The following is a 13,931-nucleotide window of genomic DNA, read 5'->3' as shown; positions in this document are numbered from 1 at the left end:
CCATGTCCATTTTTTTTCGATTTTCAGATTTTGGCATCATTTTACAAATTTTTTGTTGCTCTTTCTACAGGTGTAAAGCACTATGTCCTATGTTTACTATTAAGCGATTTATGTATTTTTAAAAAGCGCTATGATACTTCATTGCTTAAGGGTAAAAGGCACTACATGGGCATAAATTTTTTTCACAATGGAGATCAAAATAAAATATTTTAAAATATGGGAGGTTAAGTGGCCATACCAACTATAATAATTACGGTGAGAAGTACTGGAAAGAGCGATATTGAAGTGTATTTTCGGAAGCGCAATTTAATAGGAGTCTCTATTGATAGTATTAACGATGTGATTATGCTTGCCTACGCAGACGATTTAGTCTTACTAGCAGACAGCCCCATAGACTTGCAAAAAAAGATAAATGTTCTTCAGTCATACTGTGAAATTAATGGTCTAACAGTTAATGTGAATAAGACCAAGATTGTAATTTTCCATAAGAGCCCGCACCAGAAAAAACATTCACAATTCTTCATCTATGATCAACCAATAGAAATTAAAAAATCTTTTGTCTACCTAGGTTTTACGTTTTCAAGTACTGGACTCTTCAAACAATCTGCAGACGCTCAAATATCTAAAAGTTTTTCCGCTTTTGGTTCCGCAAAAGCTGTAATCAACAAAACGTCAGCAAACTCTTGGCCAATCTCCCAGAAACTACTACACTCCATGATCCTCTCCATACTATTATATAGTGCAGAAGTATGGTCGCTACCTTACCTGGATAAAATAGAAGCAGTACCACCAAGGTTCAACAAATATACATTAAGCCTACCACTGTCTACTCCTCACCATTTCATCCGCCTAGAAACTCAAGATTATGTTCTACACTACCAAGTATTCTCCAGGACAATTAATTGGCTAATAAAATTGTTATTAATGCCACCGGATAGATATCCAAGAATATGCTATAATCGCCTCTTAATTCTGGATTCACTACACCCCAACTTGAAAACTAATTGGATCACCCAGATCAAGCAATTGTTTTACTCCATAAATAGAACAGAAATTTTCAACTCTCAAGATCCTTTTCTTATCATGCAATATAGATCTGAAATCGTTGAGGCGTTGTTGGAAAGAAGGACACAGATAGATATCAACAGAGCCAATATATCCTCCTACAATGAAGATTTCTCTCAGTTATACCCCTCTTTTAATTATTTACATTTTAATATGAGCTTCGATAAAATTCGTTTAGCATGTCAGCTCCGACTAGCCAGTGCAAAAGAAATCAAAATCTTTACACAACATTTCAACTGTGCCATAGACTGTACCGAAGAATGTCACGTGTGTGGCTGCCAAGAAGCCGAAACTCTTCTTCATGTACTTTGGCAATGTCCAGCTTATCAACCACTGAGAGATCTTTATCTGAAAGACTACAGCTCCAATATTCTTCTCATGACCTCACAAAACTCCGTCAGTTCTGTTTATCAGTACTTTTTAAATGTTATAAAAATTCGCTCAAACATTCTCAATACTTAATTAATTCTTTATTAATAACTCATTAATAACTTAGATTAAAAAACAAATAATTGTTAAATTAATAACTATATTGTTTTCCGATCTGTTCAAGTTTAATTACTACAAATTTCATTACGGTAACCAAAAGAAAAGTTAAATAATTTATTTTTATTTTACCAAGGAATTTTGATAAATTTTGGTAACTAAAAGAAGTGATATAATTTTTATTCTTACTTAAATGTACATTTATTATATTTATTTAAATCATTGCAAACATTATTATTGTAATAATTTATCATAATCAACCTCATGATACTATTAGCTTCTTATTTTCATATTATTATTTTTTTTTTTACTTTTTAGTATTACATTTTCTGTAATCTCAAGTATGTTTTAAGTTCATTTCAAAGTAAATTTCCTTTCCATAAATTGATATGTAAAATCTTTTTTGTTTCTCTTTAAATTTAATTTCAATTTAAAGGTTGTGTGTAAAACCATTATGTTATTATAATCTAGATGATAGTGACAAACTCTTGTAAAAAAGTTTAACTTTTGTACAATAAAGATTAATAATAATAATATAGGAAAGAGTATAACCGGAAAAGTGGAACAAAAAATGAATTTGGAAAAATATCTTCATTTGGCTCCCCTGTAAAATTTACTTTTTGTGACATGGTGCCTTTTCCCTCCGAGGTACAGAATTTTATTTTAACACAAACGTATAAAACCAAGAAAGGACCGAATGTATTATACAAAAACTTTAATTTGAGTCTGCCCTTGTAAAGTTAACTTTCGTCTCGTTTATCATTTTTTTTCGATTAAAACCTTTAAATTATTTTCATATTTCTAGCTCTAACTACGATTTAATTACCTCCTTTCAGTTAAATTAAAATTACACTACGAAGTGAAACACATGGTGGGTCTTTAAGCAGAAAAAAAATATCGTTATCATATAACGGCGTATGTTATTTGAATAAACTTATTTTCTCTTTGTTTTGTTGGAAGGGCTCTTTGAGGTATATTTAATGAAATAATTTTAAAATAAGAGTTAAATTATATTTTAATTAGAGTCCACTTTAAAGGAAAATAGAATTGCCATTTTTTCTCGTCTCATCTTTCAAAATAACTAACTTCACATACAAGCCACTTATAAATACGTAACTTATGAATTATTTAATCTATTCGATTATTTAAAATGGTGGCTTGTGGTTTAGGGATGATGCCACAAATAAATAAAGCTAGAAAGCAGAAAGCCCAAGGGTATTTATGCCAGAATGATCTATAATGGTGTTTAAAGAAGAAAGAACAATTTCAGGCAAGAATGCAGACACATTCCACTGTGCTTATCTTATATCTATCTACTGAAAATCAGTTTGCAACAGTACGAGAATAGAAACTAAACATAGTATTTGTTCTCTTAGAAAGTGTTAGAGGGGATGGATGTGTTACTCAGATACTGAGTTCCGAATGTGGTTCAGAAAAATAAAATAAAAAAATCCGTGAACAGTTATACGTCTAACCTTTGCCAAAAAAAATACTGTGGAAAGACGGGGGAAATAAAAAAGAGATAAAAGAATTGGTGCATCCAATTAGAGCTGCACCCCATTTCCGGAAAAATGTACATCAGCGGTGCTTTGTATTCTGCTTACAGAAAAGGGATGCTACAAAAATGTCGGTAATGCACTTAGAATGTTTGTAAGAAAAGCATTAACTTGTAAAATGATGCTTCTTACCTCTCTACCAAAGAATTAATAGTCCGCCAGAAAAAAAAAAATGTACTATGGTTAAGTAAAAACTATCCATGAAAACTATCCGTGAGTGGTGTTCCTGGCCTAATCCAACGAATTTTGGAATGTTATGAGAAGAAAGAAGGAGAGATTCGTATGTATACGATCAGCAATGTGGTAATTAGAACTAATGTAAGATCTGTAAGAACGTCCCAGAATGAATTGAGGATAACCACTTAAATACAATATGGTCTCATTGTGGGAAATCATGGAATATAAGAAAAACGAAGGTCAGTTCCAGGAAGTTAATAAAAAATACCTCAATCCTTTAGGGAACGATTTGCGAATGACTATATTTAAATATAAATAACTGAATTCCCAGGAAAGTTTGTGCTGCAGCTGAAGATGTCACACTATGGTATGTCTTAAGAAAAATGTATGCACCAATCTATAAAGAGATGTGTAAATAAAAGTAGTTGTAAGCACAAATCCTTAGAAAAGATATGTTGCTCACTTGGGCACCAAGTATGTAGATATGTTGAATTGTTTAACAACTAATTCTTATAGGTCTCTGTGATGAAACTGGTCTGTAACAGATCAATCAGTTGATTGATGAACAGTTGAACCACAGCAGTTTCAAGATTGCACTGCTTCTGAGTTCAAGATTCAGTGTTCCATTATTAAGAAGGGGGATGGATATCTGTATAGCCAGATAGATTCCAATTTTCCTCAAACAAGTGACTTAATTAAAAAACGCAAAACTATCAGCATAATTCCTATAACAGAATTCATCTATAATATGCTACTGACACTAAGTAATTTTTTTGAACTTTTGCAAAATGAGTAACAAAGTACCTTAAAGAAAATGTTTAACCCTGGACTGAACGTGCTAGTTTTAAACTTAACAGTCACTGACACATTTTTAAATATGGCAAAAAGTTTTCAACAGAAATGGATTTAAAGAAAGAGGCTCCCATGTACTGCTCCAAGAACTGCTCTTGGATTTGTTCAACAGTCTTGCAAGATAGAGCAGACTTACAACAAAACTGCACACATAGTTAAGCTGATAAACGAATATAAGAACTAGAGGGGTTTTTCCACCTGAAGTTAGCGTTGCTTTGAGCACTCAGGCTTCAAATTTAGAAATGTAGTGCAAGATACCATGCTAGATAATATGGACACCGCTGTACGATGTCTTATTCTTTCTTCATATACTCGTGGACGACAATAAAGATCCTCACCTTCCTAATACCGGCTGGCTGTGAACTAAGCAGTAGCACTAAAATAAGTATCAGCAATATGTTAACCACGGACTGGGTACAGTGGGCACCAAGTTCCAGCGACATATCTTGAAAGGCTTGATTGAAACTGGCAAATGCAGGATTGTACTAAATGTCACCCTCCACGCCAGTTACTTATTGACAGGCTATAGTTAAGTTTAAGTATAAAAGCGTAGTTGTGGCGGGATATTCACTGAAAACAGAAGTTTAGACACCCCTACGAAGGAATAGTACCGGCACGACGCAAAACATACTATAGAATGGTATGATATGTACACATAACATAGAATAACACTCAAGATCTGATACACCTATAAATGGCAAAGAAATAGGGCTGCCAAGGAGAAAATGTCCAAACCAACAGCCCTGGAAATGGATTAAAAACTCTACACACTACATTTTTCTTTGCTAAAACTGCGAATATTATTAGTGAGAAAATACGAAATATCCTGATTGTTCAACAATTATGGGGATTTATTCATCTAATTTTCAAGTTTTCTTACCTATATATCGTAGTGTCTTTGTCATCTCATTAATATCTTCAGAAAAGCTAAACCTAAATTTAATCGAAGTAATATACAAAAAATAAAAACTCCAAAAGAAGTATTCTCAGTTGTGTTTTTTTAAAAACGTTCTCTTTAAGAGGAAAATATTGGATGTTAATGTAAACAAGTTAGATATTAATATTTATGATCAAATAAAGGGTATTTATATGCACAATTATTCGAACTGTACCAATTATAGCATGTTCCATGTTCAAGATCTATATTCATACCTTTTAGCCCACACACACAAAAAAAAAAGAAAAAAAAGAAGAAGATAATAATCATTTAAAAATCTTTAAAAGTCAACCTAAAGAGCGAAGTTAAAGAACCGATGGAAATTCAACGTTCAGTAATTTCAAATCTATTTATTATGAATTTTTAGTTTGCTTATGACAAAATTATCACTGAATTTTCTGGGCTTGACCTTTATTAGCTAAGTACTTATTGCCTCAAGTAACGTTATAAATGGAGTTGTAGCCTCTCATTCAAATTCACTCAGTATTTTAAAATAAAATCTGACTATAAGGTTAAAAATAAAAGTAAATATTTTCGGTCACATCATAATAATATATACTTATTTGAAAATGCTTACAAATTAAAACTGAAGTTATACGTACTTTACAATTGCAATGATTTCCATCAACCTTCAAGAAATAGCCCTAGTTTTATTCATTTATAATTAAAAACTAGGATTACAAATTTAAAACCAAATTCTATTCAGTAAGTTAATTAAAAAAAGCAATATTTTTATGTAACTGCAGAAATAATATAAAACAATAGAAAAATAGAAACAAAAATTGGGTTTAAATCACATTTCTTAAACTTTTACTTCCACTTAGAACTAGAAGAAAGGTGACGTCAATATGGCTGCCACTCGATCTGCAATCAAAAATATAAATAAATATATATTTATTTTTTAAATATAAATAAAAAGTATAGTATATCATAAAAATTATTTACAATAAAAATTTAATTAAAAAGCGTGATTAAAAATAAAATATTATTTTGATTTGCTATTATGACATTATGTATTCAAGTGGCTTGTCTATTCACCATCAGTTTCTCCCGTGTTCTCCCACAGGTCATTTAATTCAAAATGTAAGTAAATTTAATTAAATATTATTAGGGTAAATTTAACAATCTAACACTTTAATTTATTCTTCAATTAATAAAATTAACTAACATTCAAATACTTTAAAGCATTATTATTTCCAATGGATGATTTGGTTTATTAATGAAGTATTAAAAGATTAGGTCAGTTCAGTTTTGCAATATCCATAATGGCCGAAAAAGCAATTAATGGAATTTATTCGATAGTAATTTGTGATTCGTAATCCTATAATCCGAACACTAAATTGGTTTATTATCTTCATTTTAAAATGATTGGCATGGATTGAGAGAAGATTGTGGTAATGCTTTGTTCAAATCTATAATTGAAGTTCACAGTAATGGAAGATCATTGGATAAGATTTTAGCCCTAGTTTTAACGTAATTTCATCTCGATTGATAATTTTTATACTGAATGTATTATAAACGAATGTTTTGGGAATAATTTCGTAGGAGGCCATTAAATCTATTTTATTTTATTAATTATAGAGATTTACAACCCTATTGCATTACATACTTCACCTAATGAAATTAATATCTAAAAAATCCATTGTTAAATTCTAGTTTTGAAGTGTATTGAAACATAACTGGTCTTAAATGTTCATAAAGTTTACTGAAGAAAACCGTAAAATTTTCATTGAAAAAATCTTTAAGCCTTAGCTCGATTTGAACTTATCTTTACTGGCAATAATTTTGAATATAAATCAAATCAACCAATTCTATTGGCAGTTACTTAATTTAATTGCTTAATTAAGATAGACGAGATTTTTTTCTTCATTCACTGTTACTTATTAGATGAACTAAACTTATAGTCGATTTCGGTCATAATTTTTTTATTCATTTTTTTGGTCAAGCTTTCTATTTTGGGCCAAAGACATCTTCAGGGAAGTGGTACATATTTTTTACAGAATATTTTATGTCACATCAAAGTAACTTATAATCTGTTTCTGTCAACAATGTGTTCCACAGCTCTGAAGGGACCTAGACCCAAAGTTGAAAGCTTAGCAACAAAATAAATTTAAAAATTATGATTGAAATTGACAATAATCTATCGTCCCTTTGTTATAATGAAACAGCCACCAAAAAAGATAAACATTCTCTATAGTTATTGTTATAATCGCATTTGGGATTGTACACTCATTAAAAAGTGTTTTCAAACATACCTTGTCACTACAAAAGTTGGAGTTCATCAAAAAAAATTTTTTAATGCCTTCTGTGAAGTAAGATTTTTTTCTTGAATTCGAGCAATTGAAGCTGTCTTCACACTTGAAAATGTTTCATTTAAAAGCAAAAAACCTTAAACAGGAAAAAAACAAAGATCCTGTTATAATTACCCTTAAAATTAAATCATTTTCATTAATTAAAAAAAAAGTTTTAATGCAGAAAATCTTTATTGAGAAGATTGATCTTTATTTAAGGTTATGTTTTAATTAATTTATACCATAGAAAAAACTCTTTTTAGCTTCAAGCTTAAATTTATTTAATTAAAAAAGGCTTTGTGAAGAAAAAATTTCAACTGAACACATACTGTGATGTTTTATTGTAGCTCTAAAAAATTTACCTTCTTGGGGATGTTGGTTTTGGAAATTAAAGAAACACTTTTGTAAACATGTTCTGTTTTATATTATTCATGTATATTTATTGCATATTAAAGGTGTAAATGTAATCACTTACAGGTTCCTTCAAAACGTGAAAGTGCTGTGTCAAGTGTGTATATCTTCTAGGATGTTCCCTGAAGTTGCAAGAGGTGTTGGAGCTCTAACCTCGCTAGTACAAAGGTAAGTAGGAAAAAACCTAAGCACATAAATTCATTTTATTACTTTCATTAAAATTGTTAATATGAGAATATTTCATGAAATGTGGTCGTTAAAATGGATATTTATGTGAACTTTTCGTTTTAAATTACCTAAAAAATTTACTTACTTTTGCTGAGGTAAATAGAATCTTTCATAAATCATAAAGCCTTTCTTAAGTGTTATCTTAGAGGTTATGAAATGTTTGTAATAATGATGAAAACTACATTAAATTACTGAATTTAATTTTTGTTTGCATAATTCTAAAACTCAATTACAAAAACATTAAGTGTCACAGAAATAGAAATTTTGAATTAAACTCCTTTAACCTTTTGAACAAAAAGCAATTACTTCAACTACATTGTAGTCAAAATAGTCTACAAGAAATGGAAGGAAATATGAAGGCCCCAACATACAAAAAGTGATTTTAGTCTGAAATATAATTATTATTGATATATTTTTTTTAATTTTTCTATAAAAGATATAAAATGTAGGACATATCCTCACATACAAGAGTAATTTTTTTTACAATTACATGGATTTAATAGATTTCGAGAAACAAGTTGTCAAAAATGAGCAAAAACGGCATTTTCAAAATTTGTTCTTGTTCTCTATTTTGTAAACAATGTAGCGCCAAAACGCGTGAACCGATTTTCATGAATGAAGTGTCATTCGCTTTGGAAGTCCTTGTAGATGTGCCTTTTGGGGGTATTGATGCTGTACCTCCAATGAGTGAGGAGTTAGCACCATTTATGTACATATGTCTCCTTCCTAAATATTTATTACTATAACAAAACTCTGTAAATCATGTCCCAATTTTGATAAAATTTGGCACTGGTTAAAGCTATCTTTCATACGTAACGTTGCAGTGCCATCCTGCTCTTACAACCACTAAGGAAAAGTATTGTAATCGTTTCAAATTAACGATGCGAAAACCGATTTAGATGAATGAAGTGTCATTCGGTTTTATACTAATTATGTAGATGCGCCTTTTGGGTGCCACTACGCAGTTTAAATTAATTCCTAACCGCTAGTTAGGTTTTCTTGTCAACTTGTATCTCTACCAAATAGAAGTTGGCTTATATTACACGATACATTCTAATGGAACTATTTTAGAAAAAATCTAATGGGCACACTCACACGACTTTTTCTTACCACTGCCGGATGTAGTTAGATTTACTTGTAAGTTTTTGTTAAGGAGATTAACCTTAAGAATTGTGCATTAGAGAAATATTCTTCCTTCACAAGTGAATTTGATATCCAGTTGTCTCTTGGTAATTAAGGCTGATTCAGTTTTCTCAGGATTATCACTAGATAATCTAGATTTTTACTAAAAACAAGATGAAAGATAAAATGAGATTTTCGTAATTATTTGCTTTATGAAGTACATTTTCACTTTCCTTAACGAGCTCATTCATATTACCCCACGCATTTTTTTGTTCATTGTGAATGTTAGGTTTTCTTGTCAACTTGTAACATTGCAATTTTGTTAATGTTAACCTCATCTTGACTACCAGGTCGACTACCTAAATTTTTAAATTCCCAATTTTTATATTTTGGCTCCATACGATACCGAAAGTTCTTTAACGAAGTTATCGTTCAGTGAAATGTGCACTTCTGATTTTGCATCTGAATTCTAGTGAAATCACTGAATGTTTTCACACTTTGATGAAGTATTTGATAATTCTTTTTCTTCCAATTGATCTGAACATATTCTTTTCATTTGTGCTTTACAACTTTTTTTTTTTGTATAGGGACATTTTTGAAATAGTTCTCAATCTTTTTTTTTTTTTGAAAGCACCTTGCATTCTCTCCTGGAGTTCCAGTCAAAGTTCTCTCCACCTTCTTTCATAGTGTGGGCAGTCTCTTCCATTACAGATTAACGAGCCAAACCTGTGTCAAGTAGACAATAACATCTCCGTTTGTAACTGGCTGTTCATTTTAAAATGAGAGTTGCATCTTCAGTCTAACCGAACTCACTGCTAGAGAGTTCTACTTCCCTGTGGAAGGAATTCTTCAGGAATTTATCTTTTGTGTAATCTAAGCATTTCAACTAAGATAAGATTGTTGTTTCTGGGAAGGTATCATCTAAATGATAACTCTTTTTCTAATAAATCAATAATTATGAAAAATAAGATAGGCAAAAAGGCGCATGGGATAGATTTTTGTCTCATTTTATCATTTTTTTTTTCTCACAAATTAGCAGGCTAATAGAAAATCAAACGGCACATTCCTGTTGGAAACCACCAATACATTAGGATGTCAAAAATGACCCGCGTGCCTATTTAAGGGTTTAAGTTCAAACTAGTATCCTTCGCATCGCCTTCTACCAAATGTTTGGTTCTACTCTTTGCACGCACCCTTTCTCTCTAATCTTGGAGTCAATGTCTCAATTTTATCCCAGGTTTTCCTGGACCTGTTATATTTTGTACATCTGAATCATGATGCAACATACTCTTGTCCCAGCCAACACCTTCATAAATTCTTTGTGTGGCCTTCCAGAGGCTAACTCTGTGCCTAAGCTCCAACAGCTATCGCTTCTTACATACTGCACCAAATCATCTCAGGTGTTGGTTTTTCATTTTTTGTATTTCACGCTTGCAGAGTTTCTTTCCGGTGGTTATGTTCTGGATCCAGTCTCTTCTCTGCTATTCCTCACAGAAATTTTATTTGGGCAGCAGCTCTTTTTAGTGAATGTTCGTCTAATGCTGCCAAATTCTCGGCCTTAGAATTTCGTTTTGACCGATTTAAAGATACACAGCTTAGTATTTTTACTGTTTCACTTGTTACCAATTATTGAGTGATGCTTATTGTTCTCTTTAAGTATTCTATTTAGAATTTCCTTTTCTATTTTCCTGTCTCTCAAAGCTAGCAGCACCACATATTCATACTTCCGTTGTCTGTTCGAGATCTATCCCATTACACTCAATGTGGATTAAGAGGAGTCTTAATTCCTTCCTACCTGCAAGGAGGTTTTCTTTTAATGTGCATTTAAAACCATGCCCTTATTCTACATTGCATTGCAGATGTTCGGAGGGATTCTAGAGTGTTTCCCTCCTTACAATATCTACGGCATGCTACGTCGCGTATGCTAAAACTGGAGTTTTATACTAAATAGTCGCTAAACAACTTAGGCTATCTCTCTGTTTTATACCTCTTTCGAATACGAAGGCAGTCTAAAGTTACAGAACTTTTTTAATTATCATAAATAACGCAGAAGTTTTATTTATTAAAGACGGAAGGGCCGAATAATATAACAAAGTGTTTTGCTTTAAAGTAATGTTGTCCACACTGGGAGATGTGTTTGTCCTCCTTTTGCAGCAGAACTCTTTGTCCAATTTATCTGGGAAAAATATTTCATACTAAGACCCGGTTTTGGAGAAAGATGACCGTACAACCACTTTACTTCCTTCACGGCTCTACGACCTGCAAGGACCTGGTCGACCTACTCAAGCATTTATTTCTGTCCTCGGCTCTCAGCGTTCTTCTCAGCTTTGATGAATAGGGTTTAGGATTGGAGGGTATGCAGCACTAAGATATTTCGTCCAGTTCAAGTCCGTAAGTACCGAATTGGGGTTCTACACATGTAATGGGACTTTTCGCTCTTTTAGAGCTGTTGATTAAGTTCTGCAGTCCTCTCCGCTTGACCCAAATCTCTGTACTTTGCTGCCACATATTCTTTGCGAATCTGTGACTGCTGCCAATCCCTCTTAACTTCAACGTCATGACATTGCCTATGATTTCCCCGTTTCTAATTTGGTCTATCCTAGATCACCTTGCCGTGAAGTTGCATAATTTTAAGCATTATCGCAAACCTTTTTACCGATATACTACAGGCAAAATTTGAAATTTTCTTTAAATTAAAGAATGAAGTAATAAAATAATAATTTTTATTTTTAATACTAATCTCGCGCTAGTATTATGAGTTAATGACTACCAAACACTAAGCTATGAGAGTTGTTGACCCTCCAAGGTCAGCCAGTTTTCTTCATATGAGTTCCGTCGTTGAGAAGTTATTTATATAAAATTGGCTAATTATCTATTAAAACAAGGAAAAAATGAACTAAATCTAGGAAGTAATAAAAATCAGCTCATTTTTAGAAAAAAGTAAAATAGGTTACAAAAACAGCGCCTAATTTAAAAAATTTAACCTAATTTGTTCTTTTTTGAAGACAGCTGTTATGCAGCTGTTGCATGTTTTTATATTAGAAAAAAAAAGATGTTGAGGTCGTTTAATGTCTTTCTCTAATACTAATCTCATTCAGTAGAAAATTACTATGAGATTAATCTTGTGTGAACACTCACGAGACTTTTTTTTAAACAAATCTTAAGGTTCAAAGGTTCATATTCCAAATTTTTGAAACTAGTTTGGGGTTTGAACGCTGGATTAGCTCTCCAGAAAAATGGAAACCCTAATGTAATGAAAGGTTATTTATTTATTTATTTTTTGTCCTGCTGTATTCTTAGCGCCCCAAAGAAGTTCATTAAGAGAAACATTGCAGAAAGCGGGCAAGGACTTATAATTCAGAACTTTTTCTAAAAATCAGTTTCGTAAAAACTCTCAAGACCAAAACTAGGGTAATTGTTCTTTTCACACTCGCCCAGTTGCCTCAATACCAAATCAAATTATAGAGACGTAATTCTCTAAGTCTAGAGCAGGGGTCCCCAAACTTTTTTCACAGGGGTCCAGTTCACTGTTGGAGGGCCGGACTATAAAAAAACTATTAACTAATTCCTATGCACACTGCACATATCTCATTTTAAAATAAATTAACAAAACGTGAACAAATACAATTGTTTAAATTAAAGAACAAGTAAATTTAAATAAACAAACTGCCCAGTATTTCTGTGGGAATTATGGGGCCTGCTTTTGGCTAATGAGATGGTCAATGTCCGGTTTAGTTATAGTGCTTTGCCTTTCTTTCTACTTCTGCTGTTATTTCACACTACTTTCGGAGCCGTGACGCGTGCGTCCGCGTCACCGGAAGTAGTACTGCACATAAGCGACGCCGCCACATACTACCGCCAATGAAAGAGGTACCCTTCCGGAAGTGTGGCGGGGGCCGGGTAAGTGGCCTCAAGGGGCCGCATGTGGCCCGCGGGCCGTAGTTTGGGGATCCCTGGTCTAGAGGATTATATAAAATCCTTTAGTCGTCCACAAGAACTTTGATCTAATAAATCTCTCTTCCGTCATTTTGAAAAAAAAAAAAATCTCTTTCCTTAAGAAATAATGAGAAACCTCCTCACTGTTTTCCTGCTAATTTTGGCGGCGGGTAGGAAATGGAATTCTCTTTCTCTTTCACATTTCTCTGAGAGACATTCAATTTATTAACTTCTCTTGCAGTCATCAGATATTGCCGTTTGTCTGTTTGTATGGTCAACTTCCTAATCTTATCTTATTATTTAGTGTATTTTATTTCTTTCTTTCTGTTTTCCTTTTCTGTTGCTTTATTTTTGTTCTTATCAGTAAATAGGAAGTGAAGAACTTAGCGATTTAGTTTTGTCCAGTTTACTCTAAGTAGTCAGAACTAGCGGAAGTTGTCTTCTACTTTAACTTCTCTTATGGTGACACAAATCTGGCGATCGTGTAAGATTTTTTAAATTGAATCTTCTTCCAATAATTGAATTATCTGGTATTCTCCCGAATCACCAATTTGGATTCAGGCGACAGCACTCCACCATACAGCACTGCCATCGAGTTGTAGATGTAATCTCCACCTCCCTTGAGAAGAAGGAGTGTTGTTCTGGGGTGTTCCTTGATGTGGAGCAGGCTTTCGATCGGGTGTGGCACACTGGACTTCTCTGGAAGCTCAAGAGCATCCTTCCAGCTACCTATTTCCTCATTTTGAAATCATACTTGACTGACAGACATTTTAGAGTGAAGGTAGGAACTATTCTTTCTCCATTCAGCCATGATGACGCTGGAGTTCTAGACGCAAGGCAGCATACTAGGCCCCCCCATTCTGTACACAA

The 13,931-nt window shown here is 32.7% G+C and overlaps 2 protein-coding genes across 3 annotated transcripts in view; one reads left to right on the top strand and one right to left on the bottom strand.

Moving 5' to 3' along the window:
- Positions 1-8,306, bottom strand: part of LOC141445984 (serine-enriched protein) — a 95,088-nt gene extending 86,782 nt beyond the window's left edge. Inside the window, exons 1-4 of one of the 2 annotated variants that reach the window (XM_074112304.1) lie at positions 8,089-8,306; positions 7,840-7,959; positions 7,329-7,461; positions 5,676-5,937 (exon numbers count right to left, since the gene is read on the bottom strand). The gene's annotated coding sequence lies outside the window, so the exon portion shown is untranslated. The remainder of the gene's footprint in view (positions 1-5,675; positions 5,938-7,328; positions 7,462-7,839; positions 7,960-8,088) is intronic. The other variant, XM_074112303.1, reaches the window with a different exon arrangement.
- Positions 7,869-13,931, top strand: part of LOC141445982 (frizzled-2-like) — a 364,823-nt gene continuing 358,760 nt past the window's right edge. Inside the window, exon 1 of the mRNA XM_074112295.1 lies at positions 7,869-7,943. The gene's annotated coding sequence lies outside the window, so the exon portion shown is untranslated. The remainder of the gene's footprint in view (positions 7,944-13,931) is intronic.

Source organism: Rhodnius prolixus, unplaced genomic scaffold (genome assembly GCF_049639745.1).
Source record: "Rhodnius prolixus isolate KJV_2025 unplaced genomic scaffold, Rpr scaffold_1, whole genome shotgun sequence".
In the NCBI taxonomy this organism is placed as follows: domain Eukaryota; kingdom Metazoa; phylum Arthropoda; class Insecta; order Hemiptera; family Reduviidae; genus Rhodnius; species Rhodnius prolixus.
Note: the sequence above shows the minus strand (reverse complement) of the source record. Positions and strands in the feature narration are given on the sequence as shown.